Below are 14,561 nucleotides of genomic sequence, written 5' to 3' on the forward strand. Positions count from 1 at the left end.
TGCTAAGACATTGCAACAAAACACGGATAAAAACTTTCATTACAATCAACTTCATTGAAGAAAAAAAACCCATCTCCGTTATGTACACCAAACATTCAGTTTCGGTAATGCAGTAACACATGCTCAGGAATAAAGACTTTTATGTAGTGTGCAGTGACTATCACATCATATGTTACTGCGGCTCTTTAGGCACTCAGCTATCGGTCTCACTTTGTCATACAGAACAGGGATTCATTTTCTGGTGAAAAACTTCCTATGTGGTATGTGATACCTCAGCTCCAAGATGTGGAGCAGTTATCTATTACACCGTAAGGCTGGATATTTTTACAAATAAAGGTGGCAATGGTGTCGGTTATTGCCTTAGAACGAGCTGTTAGCTGGCAGGGTGTGAAAATTAGGGCGTTTATTTTTTTTAAAGAGTTTTGTGTTATTTGAAAGCATTGTGAAATGTAAAAAAAAAAACAGTAATGATATGATGAAAATGGGAATACTGACGTTGACAATGCCAATATAATATTTTGGTATGTTAAGGCATGTTTGTTCTCTGCTTTAAAGAAAGGGGGATGTGTTGATATGTAGTGCAGTACTTTTGGTGACCAGCAGAGAGACCTGGAGGGTTGGGAGGAGGTAAAGACAAGGGGTAGGGAGACCGACGGCACAGAGCAGGTTGTGGGTTTGCATGGAAGATGTTGGTGGTTAAATAAAAGTTCATTGTTCATGAAACAAGGTCTCTTCAATGACATATGAACAACATAATGTATCTCTTCCTTCTCATGATAATCTGACTCGCCAAACATGCCTCCAGCTCGCGTGATGTGGCCGAGGGACTTGAGGAGAATTATACACTGACAGCAGTGGAGATGAGAGCGCACTTGAAATTATCAGGTAAGAGAGGGTTAATCGAGCAAAATGTACAATTATTGGTCAGATAATGTCGGTCAAATTTCTAAATAATTATGGCGTACGAATAATGATATATCCGTAAATCGTATTTTACCGATTTAAAGATGTTCATTATTCATTGTATTGTCACGCCCCCCTCGGGAGAATGCAGCGGCAGCAGCCACACCTGAGTTACGTCAACTCCCTGTTTAGTTCTGCTTGGCGCTGCATTATATGCAAGGTACTGTTGAGGGTTTTCATAAGAAGTACAGGGCGGTCTTCCTCCTGTCTACCCCGATCCGGTCCATCCGCCTGCTTTGCTGCCATTCCATCCCATCCCATCCTGATCCTCCCGGACCTCTTCCTTGTACTTGTCCTTCGTCTCGCATGCCACCTGTAGAACTGGCTTTTGGACTCGATTGTACTTGCTGATTCCAGTTCTGTTTGCGTGTTCCCAACAATAAACCCCGTACAGTACGTTGCCTTCTGTGTCTCTACCATCCTCCGGGGTTGCATGTTGTACAGTACTGTAGTAGCTTGGATTCAACCATTAGATGGCAGTAGTAGCATATAGTTGGAGGGAAGTAGAAGAAGGCAAGAGAGGGAAGTTGAGTGTTTGTGCGTTGTTCCCGGAGCTGATAAGTTAATAAATATTGAACCTCTTGCCATCCCCAAATGTGTCTCGGCTGACTCTCAATATATCAAAAGTACATACCGTCTATTTATTTATGTCTGCCCTTCAAACCGCTAGATTCCTTCACTAAGCAGGAAGTTTGTCACGACAGCTGACACCAAATCTCCTGCTGAGCTGGTTCAGACAGAACTATCCTCAATTCACCACGAGGGGGCGCCAACGCAGCAGCTTAGTTCTATTGTTTCTCTTTTTCAAAGACAGTTTTTCTCTTCACAAAAGGACAACTTAACTGAATAATGCACTTTCATAGTAATTGTTTTTAATCCGTGTTAATGTTCTGAACAATGACTACTAAAGGTTCTGTAAGGTTGTCCCACATACTATGGATTTTAAGTTTTTTATCAAGGTGTTAAAATGTACCATCTATTTTCTGCTGAAAGTTGCCAGTCCTGTGTTTTATGTCTAGCAATTTGTACAGTTTCTTCAGTATGGCGCATAAACACATGCCATCATCTATAGTATGAGAATCTCCTCCAGAACTCTGCATTTCCTCAAGATTTTTTTTGTAATATTACATAGGTGCATCTCATGAACCTTAATTTGCCAAGCATGTATTGACTGGGCACAGTACAGTGGTGCAATTTCTGACAATGAAAGAACATCATGGACCCCTACTCCCCATTCCTTAACCCGATCGAGGGGCTCTGCTCAGCATGGAGTTAGAAGGCTTACGATCGCCAGCCACATGCTCAGATGACCCTGCTGGCTGACATGGATGCAGCATGTGAGGACATTACAGCAGATGCCTGCAGAGGCAGGTAAGACATTAGAAAAGATTCCTTTTTTTCTTATGTTTTATTCTTTCTGTTTTTTCTTATGTACAAATACATAAGTGCACATTAGGATGCTTTTTCACTATTACGTAAGTTCCCATGTGAACAGCCAATCAGATCAGCCTGATGTGTGTCTCTCTGTTTCCTCTCTGTTTCCTGCCCTTTCATCCCGACCATGACCATGATCTCTCACTTAGCAGCAGAGCAGTTTATTCTAAACAGTGGAACCGCAAAGATGTTCAGACTCTTTGGTCTTCTCATTTTCATTAGTAGGGTTCTATACTATTAAATCATATTTTGTGGGGATTTTTATATATCCTGTACGATGTGATTAGTGTAATAAGTATTTGGCCATTTAATCTTCATCATATGTAATGGGTATTCTGATTATTATTATGATATTTATTTATTTGCTTGTTTGTTTGTTTGTTTGTTTATTCATTTGTGTTTCTCTCTTTTTCCAGACACTTCACTGGCTGTGGATGTTGTTCAGCCCAGATACCTGATGAGGGTCCAGCATGGAGACAGTGTGACCCTGACATGCTTCCGTCCAGAAGATATTTCTTTTGCAGTTTGGTTTTAGCAAGCTGCTGGTCAGAAGCCCCAGCTCATGGCGAAAGCACTTCTCTACGTACCTGGTGAATTTTACAAGGAATATAAAACATAAAACGTTACTCCTTACTGAATGCAGAGGGGAGTTTTAACCTCACTATTTCTAACGTGGAGCCGTCAGATTCTGCAGTGTATTATTGCGCTGCTCTGTTCTATAATGAAATCGCATTTGGAAATGGAACCTTTGTCATAATCACAGATAAATGAGATTCCAACTATTTTCATATTTGCTTTATTAAAGTGTCAATAATATTGTCCTTTGACAAACATTTTTGACAGTTGAGCTCTGTGTCAATATAAAATTAACCAACATAGTTGATGTAGATTGCGAGTATTGGTCCTTGAATGTTTTTCTATATACAGCATTAAACAAAAACATTTATAAAAGCTTTCCAATTAGAATTATAAACTTTTTATTATTATTACACGCATAAATAGCTAAAATATGTAAAAATAAGTATACAAGAATACAAATTAATAGGAGGCATTACGTATCATCTTACTTGTGTGAAGTGGATTTAGTTATGTGTATACAGTTATGTGTTGGACCCCTCCTGATGTTATATTTATACATGAACATGCACTGCATCACATCATTATACAGTTTGTTACATTTATACATGAACATGTGCTGCATCACATTATTTCACAGTTTGTTACATTTTGCTTGCTGTCAGAAATCTTCAGCCATATGGAATCTTCAGATTTGGAAAAATGTTACACATTGCAGCCTCTTTCAAATAAATTAAAGGAAAATGTTTACATTTCAGTTTTGAGTTGATATATATATTACTGCGTAAAAGTCTTAGGCGACAAAGAAAATATATTCTTAAAATTTTTTAACTCAACAGTCAGTGTATATTGTCTCAGAAAGACATGCTATAATATAAGAGTCGGATATGCACCATTCAGAACTGGTTTGAGAATGGACCTTAAATTTCAATTAATTTTGTTCATCTGAAATAAAGTTGAATCGCTGTTGAAAACAGGATGCAGAATTACAATTCATTTTTGAATTTAAGGAAGCAGAATGAATACGTATTTGAATTCAAATAAATTCATATACATACAGTACATATAGCTACAATATAGCTTTTAGCTATACAGCCAAATATTTAAATATGAATTACACATAAGCACATTAACATCGTTGTGTATCACTATTATAATTTTATTCAGAATGAAATAAACATTTGAAGTGTCACCTAAAACAATAATTATACTGTCATTTTGTGCACCATGGTGGATCTGCTCATAGGAAGAGCTGAGTGTCTCTCCTTAGAAGTCAGTGTTGGCTGCAGTGACTGCAGTTTCTAACCTAGGAAACGTCCCAAACACTTTTCCTGCATCAAAAGTCAAACTAGTCCCTATTCCTGCCATGAAAGCTTCACATAATGTCACCGATAACTGAGCCAACCATGTTTATCAGAGGATGCCAACCCTTTGGCTGCAGCTTTCTTTGCACACGCTGAGAGAGTCTTCAGTGTAGCAGGAAAAGATTTCAGGCCAGAAGATTGCAGATTAAATCATGAAACCTTTGAAGATATTATGCTAATCAAATGTAATATAATAATAAATGTAATCATGTTTATTTGAATAAAGCATAATTGCATTTGCCATGATGTCTTGCTTTTTGCTGTAGTGCTATGGTAGAAGGGAAAAACTTACTTTTCAACACACAAGAAAATAAATAGTAGAAACCGCATGAAACCAAGTAATTCCTTTTGCGATGCACACTTCCTATTTAATGTTTAAAAAATAGACAAACAAAATGGTCAACATAAGCCAGAGGGATATTGATAGTCACGAAAATCATGAAAATATAAAATACACTTTACACACTTCATTTCTTTACATTGAAATTAATTAAATTCATCTACCTTCATGCACTAACATCAAACATATGATTATACAATTATAATGTTTGTTCTTATCATATAATGTTTGTTATTGTCATGCCCATGCAGGCGGAACCCACCGACTAGCCCGTCTCGATCACGCCCACATGGGCGGGACCAGCCAGGTGCTCCGTAGAACGCTTAATGACGGAATGGATTTAAGCACTGAGCTCCATCGGGACATTGCGAAGTATTGAGCCATGCTATTGAGCCATACCGAGCAATCTATTGTCTATCGTCTACCCGTTGCTTCCTACCTGTTCCGTCCGCCCAGTGTACTTACCTTGTCTGTTCCTCTTCCTCTTCCCAGACCCGTTCCCGAACCTGAACCTCCTGCCCCGCTGAGACCGGCTTCTCCTGGTACTCTTTCCCTGTGTTGTCATGTCCCGTGTTTGTTCCTCTTTCGGCTTCGGACACATGCTTCTGCCCCTCGACCATTCTCCTCGCTTAGCCCCTTTCATTGCTACGTACTAGTGCTGCCAATAAAACTTCTGGCTGCGTGCAATTCTGGATCTCCGTTCCACTTCTTGGGCCAGTGTTACAGTTATAATATAATCTTTGTTATCATATAATGTTATCAATGTATATTAAAGCTGTTAAGGTATGTTAGGATATTAAGGTATACAAATTACATGGTGATTATGAATGTTATATGAATGCATTGTAAATGTATAATGTAGGTGCAGTTAATGTAAAGTGTTACTGAATATATACTAATAAATAGTTATACAACAAAAAGAGACAAGAATGTCAACTATTCTCCAAGAAGTTACTTATTTTATGGATGGATAGAACAACATGACATCCATTCCAAAATATTTCTAAAATCGGCAAGAAATATTTTTCAGGATCTGTGTTTTCCATTGTGACTCTCAAAGCGCTGTCATCATGAACATTTTGCTTTTCAGGTAAAGACTCCAACAGCAAGACTGTGGTACAGCAGCCTGTGTCTGACACTGTGTCTGACACAGACTCTGTGAGCCTGCAGTGTACGATAGAGACTGGGAGCTGTGCAGGAGAACACAGTGTTTACTGGTTCAGACATGGATCAGGAGAATCCCTTCCTGGAGTCATTTACAGCCACGGAAACAGGAGTGATGAGTGTGAGAAGACCCCTGAGGCTGGATCTCCTACACGGAGCTGCGTCTACAGCCTCCCCAAGGGGAACCTCAGCCTCTCCGATGCTGGGACTTACTACTGCGCCGTGGCCATGTGTGGGGAGATGCTGTTTGGCAATGGGACCAAGCTGGATATAGATGGTAACACCCAGTGAGGGGAGATGCTGTTTGGGAACGGCACACAGCTGGATATAGATGGTAACACCCAGTGAGGGGAGATGCTGTTTGGGAACGGCACACAGCTGGATATAGATGGTAACACCCAGCGTGGGGAGATGCTGTTTGGGAACGGAACACAGCTGGATATAGATGATAACACCCAGTGAGGGGAGATGCTGTTTGGGAACGGCACATAGCTGGATATAGATGGTAACACCCAGTGTGGGGAGATGCTGTTTGGGAACGGCACACAGCTGGATATAGATGGTAACACCCAGCGTGGGGAGATGCTGTTTGGGAACGGCACACAGCTGGATATAGATGGTAACACCCAGCGTGGGGAGATGCTGTTTGGGAACGGCACACAGCTGGATATAGATGGTAACACCCAGCGTGGGGAGATGCTGTTTGGGAACGGCACACAGCTGGATATAGATGGTAACACCTATTGTGGGGAGATGCTGTTTGGGAACGGCACACAGCTGGATATAGATGATAACACCCAGCGTGGGGAGATGTTGTTTGGGAACGGCACACAGCTGGATATAGATGATAACACCCAGCGTGGGGAGATGTTGTTTGGGAACGGCACACAGCTGGATATAGATGGTAACATCCAGTGAGGAGAGATGCTGTTTGGGAACGGCACACAGCTGGATATAGATGGTAACACCCAGCGTGGGGAGATGCTGTTTGGGAACGGCACACAGCTGGATATAGATGGTAACACCCAGCGTGGGGAGATGCTGTTTGGGAACGGCACACAGCTGGATATAGATGGTAACACCCAGCGTGGGGAGATGCTGTTTGGGAACGGCACACAGCTGGATATAGATGGTAACACCCAGTGTGGGGAGATGCTGTTTGGGAACGGCACACAGCTGGATATAGATGGTAACACCCAGCGTGGGGAGATGCTGTTTGGGAACGGCACACAGCTGGATATAGATGGTAACACCCAGCGTGGGGAGATGCTGTTTGGGAACGGCACACAGCTGGATATAGATGGTAACACCCAGTGTGGGGAGATGCTGTTTGGGAACGGCACACAGCTGGATATAGATGGTAACACCCAGTGTGGGGAGATGCTGTTTGGGAACGGCACACAGCTGGATATAGATGATAACACCCAGCGTGGGGAGATGTTGTTTGGGAACGGCACACAGCTGGATATAGATGGTAACACCCAGTGAGGGGAGATGCTGTTTGGGAACGGCACACAGCTGGATTTAGATGGTAACACCCAGCGTGGGGAGATGCTGTTTGGGAACGGCACACAGCTGGATATAGACGGTAACACCCAGCGTGGGGAGATGCTGTTTGGGAACGGCACACAGCTGGATATAGATGGTAACACCCAGTGTGGGGAGATGCTGTTTGGGAACGGCACACAGCTGGATATAGATGGTAACACCCAGCGTGGGGAGATGCTGTTTGGGAACGGCACACAGCTGGATATAGATGGTAACACCCAGCGTGGGGAGATGCTGTTTGGGAACGGCACACAGCTGGATATAGATGGTAACACCTATTGTGGGGAGATGCTGTTTGGGAACGGCACACAGCTGGATATAGATGGTATCACCTATTGTGGGGAGATGCTGTTTGGGAACGGCACACAGCTGGATATAGATGGTAACACCTATTGTGGGGAGATGCTGTTTGGGAACGGCACACAGCTGGATATAGATGGTAACACCTATTGTGGGGAGATGCTGTTTGGGAACGGCACACAGCTGGATATAGATGGTAACACCCAGCGTGGGGAGATGCTGTTTGGGAACGGCACACAGCTGGATATAGATGGTAACACCCAGCGTGGGGAGATGCTGTTTGGGAACGGCACACAGCTGGATATAGATGGTAACACCCAGTGTGGGGAGATGCTGTTTGGGAACGGCACACAGCTGGATATAGATGGTAACACCCAGCGTGGGGAGATGTTGTTTGGGAACGGCACACAGCTGGATATAGATGGTAACACCCAGTGAGGGGAGATGCTGTTTGGGAACGGCACACAGCTGGATATAGATGGTAACACCCAGCGTGGGGAGATGCTGTTTGGGAACGGCACACAGCTGGATATAGATGGTAACACCTATTGTGGGGAGATGCTGTTTGGGAACGGCACACAGCTGGATATAGATGGTAACACCTATTGTGGGGAGATGCTGTTTGGGAACGGCACACAGCTGGATATAGATGATAACACCCAGCGTGGGGAGATGCTGTTTGGGAACGGCACACAGCTGGATATAGATGGTAACACCCAGCGTGGGGAGATGCTGTTTGGGAACGGCACACAGCTGGATATAGATGGTAACATCCAGTGAGGGGAGATGCTGTTTGGGAACGGCACACAGCCGGATATAGATGGTAACACCCAGCGTGGGGAGATGCTGTTTTGGAACGGCACACAGCTGGATATAGACGGTACACCCAGTGTGGGGAGATGCTGTTTGGGAACGGCACACAGCTGGATATAGATGGTAACACCCAGATTGGGGAGATACTGTTTGGGAACGGCACACAGCTGGATATAGATGGTAACACCCAGCGTGGGGAGATGTTGTTTGGGAACGGCACACAGCTGGATATAGATGGTAACACCCAGTGTGGGGAGATGCTGTTTGGGAACGGCACACAGCTGGATATAGAGGGTAACACCCAGCGTGGGGAGATGCTGTTTGGGAACGGCACACAGCTGGATATAGATGGTAACACCCAGATTGGGGAGATGCTGTTTGGGAACGGCACACAGCTGGATATAGATGGTAACACCCAGATTGGGGAGATGCTGTTTGGGAACGGCACACAGCTGGATATAGATGGTAACACCCAGTGAGGGGAGATGCTGTTTGGGAACGGCACACAGCTGGATATAGATGGTAACACCCAGATTGGGGAGATGCTGTTTGGGAACGGCACACAGCTGGATATAGATGGTAACACCCAGCGTGGGGAGATGTTGTTTGGGAACGGCACACAGCTGGATATAGATGGTAACACCCAGCGTGGGGAGATGTTGTTTGGGAACGGCACACAGCTGGATATAGATGGTAACACCCAGCGTGGGGAGATGTTGTTTGGGAACGGCACACAGCTGGATATAGATGGTAACACCCAGCGTGGGGAGATGTTGTTTGGGAACGGCACACAGCTGGATATAGATGGTAACACCTAGTGTGGGGAGTATATCTGCTTCTGTTTTGCTTTTTTTTTGCTATTTGGACGTGAATTTATTTCTTATACTATTTGAAGTAATGTAATTCCTAATTTAAGTGTATATGCACTTACATTTAATTACATAATTGTTAATTTAATAATCTTGAATATATTAATAAATGTTAAAATGTTAAATATAAAAAAATGTGTTAAAAATGGATAACTTCTATCTACTTTAATTTATTATCGATTTGATCTTTAAGTAATGTAATGTAAGCAAATGGGAAATGTGTCTCTATATCATTATGCTGAAATCCATCTCTCTGTTACAGGCTTTCAGAAGCTGCTGGATCCTCTTCACTCTGGCTTGCTGATAGTTTTATCTTGCAGCATTATTCTTGTCACGGGAGACGGCAGCGATCGCGGGCAGAGCGGCGATCGTGCGGGCAGGAAGTAGGCAAGGCAAACAGAGTACGGGGTATACGGGGATTTAATGAAGGCAAGGCAGGACAGGACATGGGCATCGACAACATCAATGACGGACGAAGGACTAAGGTAAGACACGGACTGAAATACACTGGACTGATTGAAAAGAAGCAGACACAGCTGGGTACAATCGGGAAAGAACACGTGGGTAATCCGGGGGCGTGGCACACAGGAGGAGCGGACGAGCCGGGCATGACAATTCTGAACATTGCTCTCATTTATATAAGATGTAAACTGACCTGTACACACTGTGCAGGTACGCTGCCCGGCTTTATGCACTCAGAAGAAGGACAAAATGTAGTTTTTAACAAAGACTCATGTGCTTATAACAGAGTAGAATTGTTTAATACTAGATACAATTTTCGTATTGGAAAACCACTGGGTTACCCTCTAAAATCGCTTATTAAATCTTACCTTATGTATTTAAAGATTTTTGTAAGATCTTTGTGTTTTCTTATTAAATCTTTAGTATTTTGCTAAATATACTGAAATATACAACACATGTTGCAGTAAGTTGCATATAAATAACATTTATTAGTCTGCCTGGCCCTCCTGTCCCCTCCCCAGTGTGGCCCTAATGAGCCACTCCATTACTCGTTGTCCCATCGTTAGTTATTGTATATGCCTGTCACTGTGCCTGTCACTGTGCCTGTCACTGTGCCTGTCACTGTGCTCATCTTCCCGCATCTTTCTCTGCCCCTGGGTCTTTCCCCTGCTTGTTCCCTGTTCTCCTGTTTGGATCCCTCGTGGTTGCATTTGGTTTTCCCAATAACTGTCAAAGTTTTGCCTCAAAGTTTTGCCCTCTCCGTTCACCTTACTCCAGTCCACAGGTTGTTCCTTTCCTTGTTGTGACACTTCAAATCTCTTGAAATATTTGTATAGCTTTTTTACTATACATAACATATCATACAGTACTAAACAACACATATCCAAACATACACTGAAATTGACAGAAATAATTTTTACTAAGTGTTAATTTCCTCCCAAAATTAGGAATATTATCCTACCATTGAATTGTTATATTGTGTGAAATTATATAATATGTTAATTTATTGTATATTTTAAACAGATCAGAAAAACAGTGATTTATCAAAAGTGGAATGGTCACATAAGCAGGTATGGTATCAAAATCAGCAAAAAAATTCCAACTGACTTCCATCCTGGGATCAGCATTTAAGAGCAATTTGTACATGTAAGTGATAGCAAACCGAATTGATCCATCCAATTCTGCCATCTTTGTCTCCACAGTGCCATGACGAGGACACACTGAATTACGCTGCCCTGAACCTTAAGAAGCCAAAACCCAGGAGACAGAAGAAAGACGGGAATAATGACACTCTGTATTCTGACCTCCGCTACAGAGATTATGAATAAAGATGCTTCTCATTCATGTCAGTCACACAAAGTGTTCAGGGTGGAGGGCAGGGGAGCCAGTGCTTCTGAGACTGAATCATGGGATTTTACGGAGCCCGATCCTCGTGTGTGCCACGCCCCCCTGATTATCCACATGTGCTTCCCTGATTGTACCCAGCTGTACCCTGTTGTCTTGTCTATTTCAGTCCCAGTCTTGAAAAGTGACATACAGCTGTAAGCTGTTTTGGTTTGTTTGTCTGCTGAGTGCTTCTCTGCAGTGCTGCAGATGTTTCCACTGGTTAGATGCAGCTCAGGAAGACTGACCCACTGACTGCACTGTGTTGGGCTCACTTTGCAAAGAGTAAAAACCACACAGAGAGAACAATACCTGCTTCATTTAAGACCCTGTTTGATCTCTACCTCACCCAGGTCACGCTTTGAAGTAGCCCTAGATATCCAAACAATCTACCATTTTCATTGACGCAGTACACCTTTGACACATGAGTACTACACACAACAGACCCTGTACATTGAATATAGAATGTATAGCTTTCACAACAGAGCACACCATTTATATTATTTATATATTGTTCCCATTTCTAATGGCATGCTTTTGTCTGCGTGTTGAAAAACTCCATTCATCTATCTTCCAACATATATGATGGTCAGGGAGAAGTACTGATAGGGATCTAATATTGATAAACATGTAATATTGGCCAGCAATAATGACCATGATTGACACATACTGATATTATCGTGTCCTGCAGGATGGGGCTGGCCAGTTAGTAACAATTAGCACCTATCTCCAATAGGGTATCTCTCTCCCCTAGGATTGTCTGTTCTCCGTGTCCTGAGGAGGCTTATGTCCACGTACATCACAGCATGAGGTCTCCCCCATTACCCACCCCATGCACAGCGCATGGGCCCAGCATGAGGTCTCCCCCATTACCCACCCCACACACAGTACATGGACCCAGCATGAGGTCTCCCCCATTACCCACCCCACACACAGCGCATGGACCCAGCATGAGGTCTCCCCCATTACTCACCCCACACACAGCACATGGACCCAGCATGAGGTCTCCCCCATTACCCACCCCACACACAGCGCATGGACCCAGCATGAGGTTGCCCACGCGATCTCCCCTTTACTGCTCGAGCAGAGCACACGCACATCAACAAATGTCAAGGCATTAAGTGCATTCAAACAACTTCTCAGGACAGTTATAGGCTTGTCAGAACTCGCCCTCTAGTGGTTTGGACACATACATCCAAGTTTTTAATAGAGTAAAAGGACCTCCAATAGAAGAAACAAACGTGTAAGATCAAACAAAAACCGCTTGTTAAATTCCAAAAAAGACAAAACACACATTTTCCCATAAAAATGACTGTCATGCTCTCAAATAGCTTGCTCACTCATCGCAGAAAAATTTCAGTTAGCATTCTGTAAACACGTGCTGTGTTTTTCATCTCAAGAGTTTTTGAAGAAAACCACTGAATGAAAAGTTACCCTCGTTTGAAAGCTTGATCTCCTATGTATACGAATCAATCACTGTCATTCTTCGTTGTCAAGTATTTTTAAAATATACGCTCTGCTTCCCTGCAAGCATACCAATTTTTACGCACTGAACCTTTGCCCATGGTTGTTTCACTATAATAAACTTTTTGTATGAACATCAAATTACAGTGTCACTTGTTTTGTCCAATAGAGGTGTGTCTAAGGTTTGAGAAATGGTATGGGATGTGCTGATTCGCCATTGTTTTTCGCACTGGGGACAGAAACGCGCAAATGCTTCTCTGTCGGCGCAGTATCTGTGGGAGTGTCTCCAGTTCGCATTGCACAGATAATCTCGGTGAGTTTTCCCAATTATTTTCGCACAACATTTTTGAGTGAAGAAAAATGGCTCGGAAGACGTTCATGTTTGAGGAAGCACAGAACATGATTTTGGAAGTGAGGCATCCATCGCTGACTCCGTTGATTCGATGGAGGTGGACGCTTTTTTGCACGGAGAGGATGCAACATTTTGCTCTTTAATTCTATAGATTTTTATAATTCCGTGATTCAGCAATTCATAATTAACATTTGCTTTGGTGACAATTGTATTGTGGTACATTGGGAAAAGTTACGCATCGCCTTTGTCAGGCTTTGTTTGGGCAAAGATACGTGGGGCATTACTCAGGCTTTGTTTGGGCAAAGTTGCGTGGGGCATTACTCAGGCTTTGTTTGGGCAAAGTTACATGGGGCATTACTCAGGCTTTGTTTGGACAAAGTTACGTGGGGCATTACTCAGGCTTTGTTTGGGCAAAGTTACGTGGGGCATTACTCAGGCTTTGTTTGGGCAAAGTTACGTGGGGCATTACTCAGGCTTTGTTTGGGCAAAGTTACGTGGGGCATTACTCAGGCTTTGTTTGGGCAAAGTTACGTGGGGCATTACTCGGGCTTTGTTTGGGCAAAGTTACGTGGGGCATTACTCGGGCTTTGTTTGGGCAAAGTTACGTGGGGCATTTGTCGGGCTTCGTTTGCATAAAGAAAATGTACATATTTTTGTTGCCTAGATCCTAAATATTTTTCCTTTTTCTTTGTTTTAGCCCCCAAAGCTTCATCATCCTTACAGTCATCGCCAGAAGAGGCAGAGGCCTCTCACACAGAAACGCTTTCGGGCGCAGCAGGACACAGCAGCAGTGCTTCCAGAGCCACAGAAGCAGATGTGCGTCCCAGTGGCCATCACTGACACTTCTGTTGTGGACTCCAGGCTGAAGGCCACACAGGGCAGGAAGTACTGTGTGCACTGCCACTCCGAGAAGCTAAGCAACAAGACAATTTACAAATGCTTAGCATGCATTGTGCCACTCTACATAGTTGCAGACCGAATCTGTTTCACAGAGTGGCATTTGCAGAAAAACACATAGAGGTTGTGGCAGTGCAACTTGAAATTTCTTATGGTGTTTTGTGTGTGAATAATAGTTTTTTTCCCAGCATGTGTGGTGATGTTGTGTGACAAAATGTTTCTTATGACCCATGGGTGGTAATGCATTTATAAATAAAGAGGCTATCCCAAGAAAGTTTTTCTGAATTGCTAAAACACATTTCCTTATATCTCCTCTCCTTTAATCAAACCACTAAGCACAAACGCTCAAATACAACTCACAAAACCTTACACTCGTCCTGCAAAATCAAACAATCTTCTCAAACCTACAGTATATTATCTTTGCCCAAAGACAAACACTGCTTTCAGATCATACATCAAGCCTATGGCTTAAATAAACACTACTGAACAGTCATTACACACTAAAGGACAAAGCCAAAAAGTAAACAAACGAGAGGCATATTACAATAAAATGTTGTGCAACTGCCAAGCCAGAGTCACAGAAGAATATTCATTCTGCCTCATCACCATGTCTCAGGGCTGGGACTAGCGAT

The sequence above is a fragment of the Brienomyrus brachyistius genome, unplaced genomic scaffold, assembly GCF_023856365.1.
Source record: "Brienomyrus brachyistius isolate T26 unplaced genomic scaffold, BBRACH_0.4 scaffold43, whole genome shotgun sequence".
Lineage (NCBI taxonomy): Eukaryota > Metazoa > Chordata > Actinopteri > Osteoglossiformes > Mormyridae > Brienomyrus > Brienomyrus brachyistius.